This window comes from Panthera pardus, unplaced genomic scaffold, assembly GCF_024362965.1.
Source record: "Panthera pardus isolate Hobbes unplaced genomic scaffold, ASM2436296v1 HiC_scaffold_8, whole genome shotgun sequence".
Classification (NCBI taxonomy): Eukaryota; Metazoa; Chordata; class Mammalia; order Carnivora; family Felidae; genus Panthera; species Panthera pardus.
In genome coordinates this window covers 29,403,085-29,417,999 of record NW_026527013.1, presented here as the reverse complement: position 1 = coordinate 29,417,999, position 14,915 = coordinate 29,403,085, and the positions used below count along the sequence as shown (strand labels likewise).

Genomic DNA, 14,915 nt, shown 5'->3' with positions numbered 1-14,915 from the left:
AGCTGTTTTATATCAAGGATTTTAAATTAGGAAAACATATTTCAGTATAATAATGGTGTTAAATAATACATTTGTGATAGGGACATACCTTCCCTTTTATAACACAGTTTATATTTTCACTAGAGAGATTTAAAATCCCAAATATACTCCTTTTCATATGCAGATGGAGACCCAGAAAATATGAAACCAATCAGAAATGTTAGACTCAAAATCTAAGAGAAAAAAATTAAAAGAAAAAAATACTCCAAAAATGAAGTCTGTTGTCAATATCAGTGACTAAAGAGAGTCCCTTGGAATTAGTCGGGGATGTGAGAAACAATCCAAGGTAGGAAAAAGAAACTACAATAATTACACATTTTCTTTGGACAGACAAGTGCTCCTCACATTACCTTCACCATCAACAGGCTTCTGGACTTGAACTTCAAATTGTGGGGACTAAGGGAGCTGGAATAACACACATCCAAACATAATTTAAACGGATGTGTCAATACTTTAATAAGGTGCTATCATTCCAATTAAAAGAAAAATATTTCTGGGCCAGTCTGAAATAAAAGTGATTCCCCAACTTTTCAAACTGTCAGTAGACCAACCATAGGACCATAGGAGTATCAAGATAAATATATTAGCTCTTGGTATGTTTAACCATGGGCATCATTAACATTGATAATTCACTTTCAAAAGAGAAAGGAGAAAAAACTTTGAGCTCCTGGGGACAGTGACCCTATAAATCTGTGTTTATATCTAAACGTGTAAGAGGGCTTGGGACAGAAAAGTACATAATAGCCATCTGCTCTGTGGAAAGCTCAGGGTACCATGATTTGTCTAGATAAATACACATGCATTTATAACCCCCCCCCCCACATGCAATGTAATTTTTGTTTAATCCATACACAGAAGATGAGGAATCCATGGCCACTATTATAACATTATTATAACTCGTATCAAATATTAAGCTGCTGACACTTGACAAAATGTTGGATCATGATAACCTATCAGTCATCATTTATAGCTCTATTTTCCTTTCCACTCCCTTTGTTAAAAGTGATCACTTAAGAACGTGTGCTACACCCTGCCCAGCATTGAAGTGACTTGTCAAGTTTCACACTGGATAACTATAAATTTTCTCATGGTGCTGCAATGGCTTGATCAGCTATGCTGGAAGGTCCTTCATGGTTAGCAATACGAAGACAGATAATATTTCACAGCAGCCTCTTAGATCAAAGGGTTGACACATGGAGTAGTCACCAGGGACCTCAAAAACAAAACAATAATAATAAAAGCAATCTCACCGCCTCTTTACTGTGGTGTGGCTATCACTCATTGCCTTCACAAGACATGAGAGGTGGGCTTTTCACCCAACCCGTGTTGTGATTCATTCCTTTACAATTCTATGCCTCGGCTCCTAGAATGGTCAGCTTGCCAAGCTTTCCATTTCTCCTTTCCAGTCTCCACAGAGGACTGAACACCAAGCTGCTCGCTGGACTCTGGAATACCTTAGCCACCCTTCATGACTCAGCCTGTTGCATTCTTGCCACAGAAACCTGACTCAGTTGTCCAACTTTGAGGATTTGGATCAACAACTAACTAGAAAGTGGAATTCTCATCACATCATGGCAACCATCTGTGTAAACGCAATGAGCTCTGGCAGGCCCCATCCCAGAGGGTTTCTCAGCCTTGGCACTATTGACATTTTGGGCCAGATAATTCTTTGTTATGGAGGCTGTTGTGGGCACTGTAGACACTGTTACAGCAACCTGGGCGAATCAAGATTCTAGACGCTAGAATAAGGCCCAGCTGAAGTCAGCAGTGTGATTTTAGGTACAACATCTAAATTTTCTGAATTCTACTATCTCCCTTCATAACCTCACCCGGAATGCCTGCCCACACATCCACAGGGCTTAGTCCCTTGTTATACTCAAGTCTCTCCCCAAATACCACCTTATCAGAGAAGCCATCTCTGGCTTCTCCTTTTGAAATAGCACCTCTCTGCCCTTCATCACCCTCAACTGCCTTATTTTACTTTTTTTGTTACAGCATTATTTGAGGAGATTACATATTATTTTGTGTAAGTTTCCCTGTCAGCCTCCACCACATAGGAATGGCATTTGTTTATTTTGTTCTCTGTTGTAGCCCTAGTTCCTAGGACTCAGCCGGCCTCGTGGCCAGTGTTTGACAAATACTCTTTTGGCAAATGCCTCAATGAATTGAAGACTAGAGGAAGGAAGACAGACACACACAGACACACACAGACACACACAGACACACACACACAATATTCACTAAAGTTCCTGATTTCTTTAGCCAAAAACATAGAACCTCAGCAAAAATAATGTTTAGGTCCTAAAGTAGTACAATTCCCCAAGACCACCAAGGGGAAGAGGGACCTACAAGGGGCCTTTCTGGATTTGAGAAGCTTGTATACTTGGGAGTGTATACAAGTTTTTCAGGAAGATCTTAAATCAGCATGTGTACCTAACGCTTTGCATTTAAGAGAATGTTTGCATGTATAGGGTTGTCTTATTTCCAAACATGGCTCCAGTGACTCCCAGCCTGGGGAAGGGGGACAGACAGACAGGTTATATCATTGCTCAGGAGAGGTCTCTAACTTGCTCCCTAGGAAGCCACTTCCCCACCAAGGTTTCTGGAAAAAAAAAGGGGGGGGGGCATTATCTCAGACTGCTGGTTTGAACATCAATTAAGACAGAGCAATATGCCCAGTGTCTGAGACAGTCTGTACTCAGTAAATGTACCTGCTGACTTCTCTATAATGTCTAAATCCCCTGAATAGCACTGTCCAATAGGGCTTTCTAGAAGGATAGTGAAGTTCTATATCGCTGCTGTAGCAAAGGGTAGTCATTAGCCACTTGTGGCTACTGAGAACTCGAAATCTAGCTTTAATGAATTTAAATGTAAATAGCCATGTATCACCAGTGGTGACAGAACTGGAGAGTGCAACCACGAACACTGTAAAGTACCCTACATTCATGAAACTTTATTATCTTATTTGCAACCATGTCAGGCTTCTAGAATCAAATTTTCACTTCAAAAGGAAAAAAATTTCTTTCTTATAATTTCTTCCTTTATTCAGCGTCACATGGTTGCTTAGCTTTCAAGATCTGGAAGGTAAGGAGGGTAGCAAGCATCATGGGGTACTTTGCCAACAGCCAGCCATTCCCCCTGCTATTCTTAGGTAGATCCTGATGGGTCTAAATCTCTTGCTAGTGACTGGATTAAGCATGAACATGTGATCCAGTTCTGACCAATGGGACAGAAGGGTTGATTGGCCAGGGATGGAGTGCCTAGAGGAACATGTTACAGGCACTTAACTAGAGACACAAGAAAAGGATACCTTCTCTTCTTTCTCTGGCCTTTGTACCTCAGCATGTGACTTCTAGAACTGCTCAAGCTGTATTCAAGTCATGAGATAAGTGATTCTGAGGAACAAGCCCATTGATGGTAAAGTATAAACAACATGGAGTACACTTTAAAGATGGCAGAGTAAAAGATACTGCCCAGAAGTGCCCTGCCTCTAGAAGGCTATCTTAGATCATAAATTGCCCTTATTATTAAGCCTAGACAGTCAGATCTTTTCCAGAGGCTAAAACATGGAAATGGATGCTAAAACAAATCTTTATATGAAGACATGCTCTTGGAAATAACTTCTGTGTGAATATAGGAGAAAAATCCTCGTAATACTGCCAGCAGCCAGGACTACTCATAAGACAAAGGGAGGCAAATCTGACTAGTTCTTTCTGGCACAGCGGGTATGTGGTCCAATTGGCCCTGAGTGTTGAAATTTCCTTTTCACACCCTAGTGGATGGTGAGAGAAAGGGCAATCTTTAGATGAAGAGGATGTTGTAAGATAGCTCATTAAGAGGTGGTATAAGAATGTAAAAGCCACAGGACTTCAAAAAGTGTCAAAATCATTCCCCAAGAGAAGAGTGTGGACTATGTATTTCACAACAGTGAGGAGAAAATACCTCCATTATCACAGTGAGCCCCAGAAGCAGAAACATGCTACAAATGGCTTCTCTCATCTTTGCAGATACTACTCAAACAGCCTAGAAGAAGTTCAGGTTTCATTTTCCTGCTCAAATTTCTCAACAACCAATCACTACCAAATGTACTAATGGCATGCACACCCTGCTAGAAGGAAGAACACTGTCCTCACACTTGGAACTAGGGTAAGGGTGGGACAGAGAAAAATGGGTTCCAGGGGGGAAAGAGGCCAACAATAACTGGGGCAGGGCAACTTAATGATCCCTTTGGGAGTAGCAAAGTTTCATGCAGCTTCAAGAAGGAGCTCTTTTCCTCCCAGAAAATGGCCTTCCAACTGGGAGAATGTAGATCAACACAAACAGGAAATCTGGATCAAGTGGTTTCCCAAGTCCAGGAAAGATGTCAAGGTCAACTAAATTCACTAAGTGGGCTGAAGAGCATAATAATGCTCTTATTATATAAGAACATAATGCATACCTCACCACACCCCACTCTTTCACTATGAAATTCCCTCCATCAATTTAAAATATTTAATAAATCAGAGGCAATAGCCAGTAACAATGGCTAGTGGAGGATGTGTACAGAGGTCCACTGTTTGATCCTGGGGAGGTCTCAAAATAGGAGGAGTGGCTGAGAAGGTTATGGAAGAGAAACTCACGGCGCTTGGCCCCAATGTGTATTTTAAGATTTTTAATAATCTATATGGCTATGCTAGAAGCAGGACACACAGTGAGTCATACTTTTTAAATTAGGCCACTAAGTATTTTCCCTAATTTTTAAGCCAATTCAAAGAAACTCTTTACCCTCTGTGATTTTCACGTCACAGATACAGGTTGATTGTATGGCATACAAGAAGAGGCTTTCAATTCTTCCGTGATGATAATAATACTTCCTAGAGAAGAAGATTTATTTTGCCATATTGGAACACCAATTGTATAAATGCTAAGTTTAAATTTTTCTTCAAACTGGTTCACTTTTTATAAAATCTTAAATATACAATTAATAGGAAATTTAACCAGCCCGGAATGGAAAATTAGCATAGCCTGCCAAATATTAAGGGTACCAGGATATAGTAAAACCCACAAGATCAAATTCTAAAATACTCTCCCCCAGCTGAAGGCTCTGGACAAGAACTATCTCCATTAAAAAGAGATACTGGTAAGTGACAGAAGTATTAAAAATTTATTAGCACCAAACTATGACGTTCTCCTTGATAAACAGAACTTTATTATGTTAAACGTCAGTTTCTTATATAGGGGTAGAGTCATTTCTCATGACATCATATCACATTCAATACTACACTCAGGGAAAACACTATTTATTAATACTATAGTAAGATTAATGAAAAGTAACAATTCGTAGAGTTACTACAAAGTATTACATAAGAAGGTAAGGTTCCATGGTATGTATGTGTATGGGGTGAATATAAATTAAAAAGAAGACAGGTTAAATTTTAGTAGCAAGAACGACAACCAGGAATATGTACTACCCTTGATGCTACTGATTTCAAATAGAGTCATGTGAAATTACCAGCTGCAAGGTGGAGGTGTGGTTAATTTCAGGATCACTTAAGAAACCACTGAAGGCTAGGGCCCCTGTGTGGCTCTGTCGGTTAAGTGTCCGACTTCGGCTCAGGTCATGATCTCACGGTTCATGGGTTCGAGCCCCGCATCAGGCTCTGTGCTGACTGCCCAGAGCCCGGAGCCTGTGTCAGACTCTCTTGTCTTCCTCTCTCTCTGCCCCTCCCCTACTCACGTTCTGTCTCCCTCTGTCTCAAAAATAAATAAACATTAAAAAAAAGAAAAGAAACCACTCAAGGCTAACACTGCCACGGTACACTGTCCTCAGACTGGAAGAATACAGAAGGTAGCCTGACATCAACTGAACCATATAAGACTTTTGCTCCTGTACAGATTAATTACACTTGAACTTGTGGACTGAGTAAATTCAGTCTTTAAGCACATGAGACACTCATACCAGCTACATATGAGCAGTAATAAAAGTTCACAATCCAGCAAGACATTTCTGCTTTTTATACTGCCACCATGCCCACCCCATGAATAGAAGAGACAACAAGATAAAGACTGCAGTTCAACTTAATATTTCAATAAAGAGAATGGCCAATAAAGTGTTACTCATCATGATATGTATCAATGACATTTTTCCTGCCCCCCCCCCGCCAAAAAAAAAGAAAGAAAAAAAGAAATTCCACATAACTTAGCTTACCAATATCCAAAGGGAATGGTAGAATATTTCCCTATTCAGGGAGTCAGGGTAGTGGGTTTTATGAACCAAATCAGATATAATAAATGAGCACATAGTGTTAGGTCAGAAAAAAGATGACCAGCCTTTAAGTAAATCACACAGCACATTCGGATAATTGCTTTCTAGCTTTTTTTTAAGGCATGTATGAGGCTAGGAATATCTTTCTTTTGAAATTTTAAAGTAATAATGTCTTTCCACTAACCCACACTCCCCCCACCTTTGCCCCCAACAAGCTAGTTTCAAAGGAGAGAACATCATCCGTTCAAATTTATAACCAGGAAAAAAGATACTTGACTCTGATCCATCACAGATACGAAAAGATATATACTTATAGATAACTCTGTATGCCTTCTGTAGACACTAAATTTATAGATTATTGAATATTAAGATTTATGTTGTATCAAAGCAAATATTGACCTTATCTCTGCCTGGCTCAATATTTACTGCTTTGCTCAATAAATCTTGGTGTTCATTTTCAAACTGAGTCAATATCAGTTCATTAATTTCTGCACAGTTCATACCAGCATTTTATAAAATTTGAAATGCCAGTGGACTGTTCCACCTAAAAAGTTTGGATACAGCCAATTATAGAGACAAAAGAGCTTTTACCTCCCTTCTGGATTTCCTTTTAGTTGTTCCTTTCTTTCTCTCTCCTCAAAATTGTTACAAAGGCAACTGCCTACATTTAATACCATTCAGCCATCTACTCTAAAATAAAAGGATTACTTTAGGAAATATTATGAATGTACTGGTATAAGAAATTAAAATATTCTAGATATAATTCTGTAACATGTTAAAGTATTATAGATATAAATGTAAAAAAAAGGAAATATCCCTCATTTTTCAATAATAACCACAATTAACTTCTGTCTATAGTCTCCAGACCTATCAGCTCTAATCATTAATAGGACCTTATTACCCACATTATTCTAGTATCTTCTGCCTATTTCACTTTGGTGGATGTGTAGTATGAGTTTCATCATAAGAATGTAGTATAATTACCCAGGTCCCTAGTTATGATTACTTCGTCTGTTAAACACAATGTCACATTGGGGATGTTCACAAGTGTTTCTAAAACACAAATTCCTAGAAACAGAAGTGCTGGATCAAAGACTATAAATATTTAACATTTTCACACATATTGCCAGAGAACCCTCCAAAAAGGCTCCACCAACCTACCTTCAGAGTCAATTGAAAACCCACACTCTCAGGCTTCCATTTAACCACATTTTAAATGTCCCATCAGAGCAACAATTGAAAGTGTTTATCACTGATATATATTACTTGACACGAACACAGCACTGAACAATATTTCATCTTCCTAAGAGGCTTTTCCAAGGGTCACAAGGACCCTAAGGAATTTACTGATGTCCTTTACAGCATACAATAGCATCCATGAACTTGGCAAACACTCATGAAACCATCTCCAGGGAGAAGATGCCAAAAACTTAAATACTCAGGTGGCAAAGATTAGAAGAAGGTTTAAAAAAAAAAAGAAAGAAAGGAAAGAAAAAGAAGGCATCTTTAAGATATGAGAACAGTCTCTTTCCAACAGTAGAGGGGGGGAGAGATGGAAAGAAAAAGCCAAACTTGGCCAAGTAATGAAAAATGCTCAAGGTATCTTAAGCATATGGCAACACACTTTTCTCTTTTATACATAAAGTCCTGATTAGTGTGTGACCATATGTGTTTTTTTCTCACCCTATCTATCCTTGTAATCACAGATCAAGTGTAAAAGAAAAAAGAGTACCTATAGGAAGAAACAGTTTGTTCTTCAATGTGTTCCCTACCTTGAGGCCCTCCTATTCCAAAATATTTAACTAAGAACAGGGAAATACCAAGATTAATTACACACAAAGGTTCTGTTCAAACAACATAAGGTTTAAGAGAGCAGGAAATACGGACAAAACACTACACCATATCTTAACATTCAGTCCAAATTTTTTACCTTCATACCCAACTCCTCTTGACTCATTTTAAGTTAAATGCAATGCCATCTTGGATCAGCCGCGGGATTATCCTAGACAATTTATTTTGTATTCTCTTCCCGATACTAATGGTAATGAATTCCCATGAACTCTTTCCTTTCATCTCTCAAATCTCTGATAATACAACTTCACCATTTTTCATCCCGCCTACTTCTCCCACTGACCAATCCTTAACCCTACAACCAGTGGTCTTCTTCAAATATAAAGCCAACATACTCCGTTTCCACCACGAAACCTTTAAATGCTTCCCCATCACTCTCCGATAGATGTTCTAGGTCACTGGCAGAATACTGAAAGACGCTTCATGGTCCAATACTCTGCATTATTCCCTCAACTTCCTCCACCCTACCATATGCTCTACACTTACTGAGCTCCTTTCATTTCCCCAGTCATTGCCAGGTCATTTCACGCCTCAAGGCCTCCTCATGTCCTGGAAAACACCTGCCTGTCTTTAACGGCTGGGATCAGGCAGCAATAATTCTGGGAGCCTCTCTGACCCCTCCCATTATAGCACAACACCTGAAATACAGTAAGTAATTAATAAGTGTGTTCAGTGAATAAGTATCTTCTACTTAGAATGGTACATAGAGTAATAGGGAGTTATAAAGAGAGAAATTAAGTGTAAAAAACAAAGAGAGTTTGGGGTGCCTGGGTAGCTCAGTCAGCTAAGCATTTGACTCTTGATTTCAGTCCAGGTCATGATCTCAGGGTTGGTGAGATCGGGCTCTGTGCTGACAGCATGGATCCTGCTTGGGATTCTATCTCCTCCTTGCTCTCTGCCCCTCCCCTGTTCATTCTCTCCCTCTCTCTCAAAAATAAATAAGCTTTTTTTTTTTTAATTAATTTAAGAAAAAGAAAAACAAAGGGAGACTGATAAGGGAGAGGGGGTTCAGGCTAGGCATCAAAGTGGAGGGAACATTGAGCTGGGACTTGGAACATGAATCTCAAGACTGATTCCTCCCCAATGGTGCGGTTCCATCAGATAAGAAGCTCTCTATTGCAAACGCAATGTCTCTAGGGAAATGATTCCCTTCAGAAACTTCACAGAAGGCTTTAGGAGAAGAGCACACAATACAATATTAATATCAAACTCTGAGGTTCTAATGTGGCTTCCGTTCTCCCAATCACAAGAGCAGGCTTCTACAGGCAGGTATATTTTGCTTTACCCTTCATAGGCATTATTAAAAAGAGGCATGGAAATTATATTTTAGGAATTTAATTATATCTTAAGTTCACCAGGGGAGCTGATTAAAAGGATCCAATGGGGAAGCCTTTTGTAAATCACCCACTAATTTATCTGAATTTCATGGCAGGATCCCCTTAGTGAGTCCTCAAGCCCAGACTCTGACAGGAGTTCATTTATCTGTACATCCATTCACCCACTTGAAAAATATGCACCAAATAGGCACAAAATGAGATACTCGGGCACACAGCAGGAAAAAAAAAAAAGGACTTATAATCCTCGTCCTCAAGGATTCTACATTTCGCTAGGGAAATGAAACATACACCTCCATGCACCACATACTCACACGCACGTGCATTCTAAAACAAGATGTCTATATGAAGAATGTAGTGGGGTGGCATATAATTAGGAGCCAAATGGGCAACGCGTATTCCACTCCAGAGCGGGGGCCAAGAATTATAGCAGGTGCTTACATATGTTACATATAACCCTCAAAAAGCCATCCTGCAAGATATGTCCTCTTTTGGTCTCCATTATACAGCCGAGTAAGTCACCAACCAGGACAATGAAAAGGGACCTTGGATGCCTCCTATGATGTCCTGGCCACAGCTGGAATGCCTCTTAGAATAATCCTGCTTGACCACTGCTCAGCACAACACCAGACACTTCTTGCAGGCAGTTCTGGCATCACTCATCTCAATTTTGGATTCCTCTAACAATGAGAATTGTCCCCCCTTGTACTGGTTGATAGACTCTTTCTACACAGAAGGAACATGAGGTATGGATTACCTGAAATGCAGAAAATCAAACAGGGTAAGTAAAAAAAGGGTAGGAGAAGAAACCGCAACTTACATTTCCCCAAGTCTCTAAGGGGGAAGAGAAAAAACAGATAGCTTTATAGAAATGCCTCCAATTTCCCCTTGAACTTGCTCCAGATTTGTTTCTCATTTCCCTTTCCGGCAACAATGACCTACCTAGCATTTGTTACTTTTTGTGTAATAATTACAGAAGTTCTGGGCAAATTCCAAAATTCATGAGCTGTCATCACTTCAAGGAACACAGAAAAATATCTGTGTCTTAGTCAAGTAAAACTAACAGAGAGATTATTTTAATATGTCCAGTGAGATACTCTTATTCAATCTTTGGGTTTTTTTTTTCCAGTATAATTCTGAAATACATAAAGAGGTCTTTCCCCTTTTGTCCCTATCTTGGAATAAGGAAAATAAACCCAAAGATAGAAGGTAATCTTGAAATTACAAAGCTATTATTAACATTTAATAATAATATCTTACATTTATGTTCCACTTTGTATCTCTTATGCATGAGACTTTCACATTGGACTCAGATATTATGACCCCCCCCCTTTTACAGTAGATGAAAATAAAACCCAGAGAGATAACCAATCTTCAGATGATCCCAATGGGACCAGAGCACGTATTTCCAGGCTCCTCAATAAACAGTCCTCTATGCTAGATGTTCACAGTGGCACTGTCTGATAAGCCTACAGAAGTAAAGATTTTAGCATCTCAAATGTAACGAGGAAGTGTGCATTACCCAAAGTGATACGTACAAACGGAAATAACCTGGTTAGTCCTAAGGCGAAAGTTACACTAACATCAATGAACTACGGTCGTGACAATATCCCCAGCTCGAAAACTTGCACAACTCTCCTAAAGTGAACGTGGTGGGATGCCAGCAGAGTAACTGGGTCAGCATCAGGCACCAAACCCCACCTCCACAAAGGCAGCCTACTGAGCAGGACGCAGTAACCCAGGGGCACGGGGCCCCAGAAGCGCCAACACCCAACCCTCTCCCTGATCCAGCTCCTGTAGCACATCCTTCTCCATTCATCTCTTTCTTCCTCCCCAGTCCTTTCCACCAGACTCCCTTCTGAATGCTAACTAGACTTGCTGAGGACATTGCAGCTCAAGGGAAAATGCAAGGGAGGAAAAAATTTTTTTAAAAAGAAGACATTTTCCAAATCTCTGAACAGTTCTGTTTATGAGTCAGGCTAGTATCTGCTCAAAAACCCAAGCTATCTCAATGTGAGCATGAGTTGGTAAACCTTTTCTCTAAAGGGCCAGATAAAGATATCCTTGGTCAGTCTGTAGCACCTACTCAACCCCACCACGTAAGGGGCCATAGGCAATACCCAAAGGAGTGGGCATGGTTGTATTTCAGTAAAACTTTATACACAAAAACAGCCATGGTGTGTATAGTACAGTTGAGGATAGTTTGTTTAAACCCTCATTCCCAAATCCCAAATGGGGAGTTCTTGTGAATTTAATGGACAAAATTTAGCTTACTCAGCTCCCAGTATAACCAAGCGATCACCCAGTGGCCCGTCACAGGTACCCACTGAGAATTGCAATTAACAACATCAACAGCAGCAAAAGTAATTAATAATCATGTCAAAAACAGCAGGAATATTAGGTACTGGATGCAAGAAACTATGTTATTTTTCACACATATCATCTCATTTCATCCCCAAAACAACTCTGTGAGGGAAGCGTTCTTAATTATCCCCATTTCAAAAATGGAGAACCTCAATCTACAAGAAATTAAATGTCCTCCCAATGTCACAAAAATAGTAGGAGACAGGGGCGCCTGGGTGGCTCAGTTGGTTAAGCATCCAACTTCGGCTCAGGTCATGATCTCATGGTTCATGAGTTTGGGCCCCACGTCGGGCTCTGTACTGACAGCTCAGAGCCTGCTTCGGATTCTGTGTCTCCCTCTCTCTCTCTGCCCCTCCCATGCTCATGCTCTGTCTCTGTCACTCTCTCTCAATAATAAATAAACATTTAAAAAAAAATTTTTTTTAAGTGTTAAGAGATAAAACTCCTATTTGAGCCATAGTCTACATGACTTCAAAATCCATACTCTCACACACCATACCCCCAAAGCACCAATGATATTATCTTAGGAGGAAGTAAGACAAATCTGTGAATTAGAGGCATGAAGTTAAAATCTAGACCATCAAACCAACCTTTTAGAAATGGCCTGCTTCACTTTTGCTAAATTTAAAAACAATTCCCTCTACAAACAACGAGCCTTTCCCTTGGCACACCAGCTTTCCAAGCAGCATTTATACCTAGAGGTGTATATACCTGTATCTCAGAGCAGACCTCTGGTCTACTGTGGTTTCAAGGCCTTGGTCTCAAGTACCCAAAGTGACAGACAACAACCGCTTCCTGATCTGTCTTTGTCTATTGGCCAAATGCTAAGAAGTGTCTCTGATGGACCCAAAGTCTTGTTGACATGAAAATCGATATTCCAGCACTTTGGAGTGAAGCAACCATGGATACCATAGAATTTTCAGGAAGAACTAAGTTAAAGCATATGGACTACATACCATCAATTGATATCTGTCTCAATCTTTTCTTCTTCTCTTACTTTTTATTTTCTCCATTTTCCCCTTAAGGAAGTAACTTCTCTGTTTCTTCCAAACCACTCTATAGCCTTCTGGGAGATTCCTCATATGACTTTCGTATCCCACCCAGGAAAAAAAAAAAAACAACTAGGAGAGGAGTTGACAAACTACAGCCTGTGGACCTTATCCAACCCTACCCAACTGGCCACCTAGTTTAATACAGCCTGTGAAGTAAGAATGGTTCTTCTATTTTTAAATGATTGAGGGGAAAAAAAATAAAAGGAAGTATAATTTTCCTGAAACATGAAAATTATACACAACTCAAATTTAAGTGCTCATAAATAAATTTTTCTGGAAACCCAGCCAGTTTATCTAGGATTACTGATGGCTGCCTCTGCACGACAGTGGAAGAGAGACCACACGTAGCCTACAAAGCCTAAGATATTTACTGTCTGGAGTTTTTACAGAAAAGAGGTGCCAAAAGCCTGCCACTGAACTACTAGCCCTTCTGCTGATAGAGGCAGTTCCCAGATCCATTCCAGAAATGCATTCCGGAAATGCAAAACGGAGACTCATTAGGTCCACTGGAGTTAAGGATGTCAACAACTGCTCCATTCCAAAGACTGCACCACATGCATCCATTGTTAACTGAGTGATGGCAAAAGTTTTAGGTCTTTCATTTCTTCGCTGCCACTTGCAATCAGAGATGCTGATGGGATAGAACTTCCAATTTCCTGCCTAACAGCATTATTATTCTAGATTGATGAACTGTAAATAGCAGGCCACTTTACGCCTCCTCCTAACTGATATGGGAGCCACAGGGTACAAAATGATAAATTTTCTTCGAGTTTCTTGGCAAGAAGCTACGTATATATGTAACTCTGGCCTTCATCGCGCAATTTCCTTCATTTATCAGAAATGGTGACAAAAAGGCTCTAATTAGATAATTCTAATCACAAGGAGTTGGGTGTGATGGAAGACTTCAGAATCACTATCTGTTCCTTGCAAAACAAAACAGATAGGCTATTCTCCCCGTAGGGGCAGGAGATTTATCAATAGACAAAAGGATGCAAAAAGCCAATAGATAAGGTGTAATTAAAGATCAAGCCTATAAATTTTACAGTGACATAAATTTAACAAGATTTGCAGGTGGAAATTCAGGATTGAAAACCAGAGCATCATGATGAAAATAATGCCTTGCAATTCTATATGCAATGACATTGCATAAACACAGATTTATTATTAATACTAATACCCCATGCCTTCAAGCCTTTTCCTACAAATTATTTGAATTATCCAGTGCCACCATAATTTCCAAAGTTGTCTATCTTCCTCAGCCTTTCCTCCTTAATTGGCTACAATACATTTTCCATATATTTGTAAGCATCAAAATCTCGTTTGGAACTAACAATCCACCTATCTTACTTTTGATGGTTGCTGGAAGCATCATCCAGAAATGTCTGTATATTCTTGTAGGTGTTCATTTTTATTCCCCCCTTAGAATGTAAGAAAATTATTTGCAGTGTAACATTCAACATACTTTTAATAATGCTCTCTTGTCTCCACTGGCTTGAAGGCTAAAAGTTTAAAAGCAAAAATGAAAAGAACTGCAGAATGCCATAGAGGGCTGAAATATATTCAACTAAGAAGATCTGACTTGAAAATAAAGTTGCATTTTTTTTTAGATTAAAGCACAACAGATCATTTTGGTATGTGACGCTTTGTAATATTTAGCAGACATTTAGCAGCTGAAGACTAGCCTTGTATTTGCTGCTTTCTGAAATCACTGCCACTGAAAAGACAGAAAAGAAAAGGCTGTGTCTTTTGGGAAATTACATGTTTGGTACAATAACTCATTAACAAGTAAAGTTCAGAAATAAATGCAAATTGAGGGGAAAAAAAGCAGGTTGAGAAAACAGGTGGGAGGGATAAATTAAGGTACTTATATAACCTTGAGGAAAAACAGGCTCCGGTGTTGCAACTTGTAGTGAACTACCAAAGGTTTGAACAAACAAGTTAGGTGTGAAACTGATTGAAAGAGTACTCTCCGGTGAGTTTCACGGGGTTAGTGACTGGCCTGTGTGATCCTGGTCGGAACACATGAACTCA

The 14,915-nt window shown here is 39.5% G+C and overlaps 1 protein-coding gene and 1 long non-coding RNA gene across 5 annotated transcripts in view; both read right to left on the bottom strand.

Moving 5' to 3' along the window:
* PTPRG (protein tyrosine phosphatase receptor type G) overlaps positions 1-14,915 on the bottom strand; it is a 712,041-nt gene that overhangs the window by 519,864 nt on the left and 177,262 nt on the right. The window lies entirely within an intron of this gene.
* On the bottom strand, positions 9,817-14,910 carry LOC128775607 (uncharacterized). The gene is made up of 2 exons (XR_008420446.1): positions 12,544-14,910; positions 9,817-10,225 (listed from the first exon to the last, which is right to left on the bottom strand). It is a non-coding gene; the product is annotated as an uncharacterized LOC128775607 (long non-coding RNA).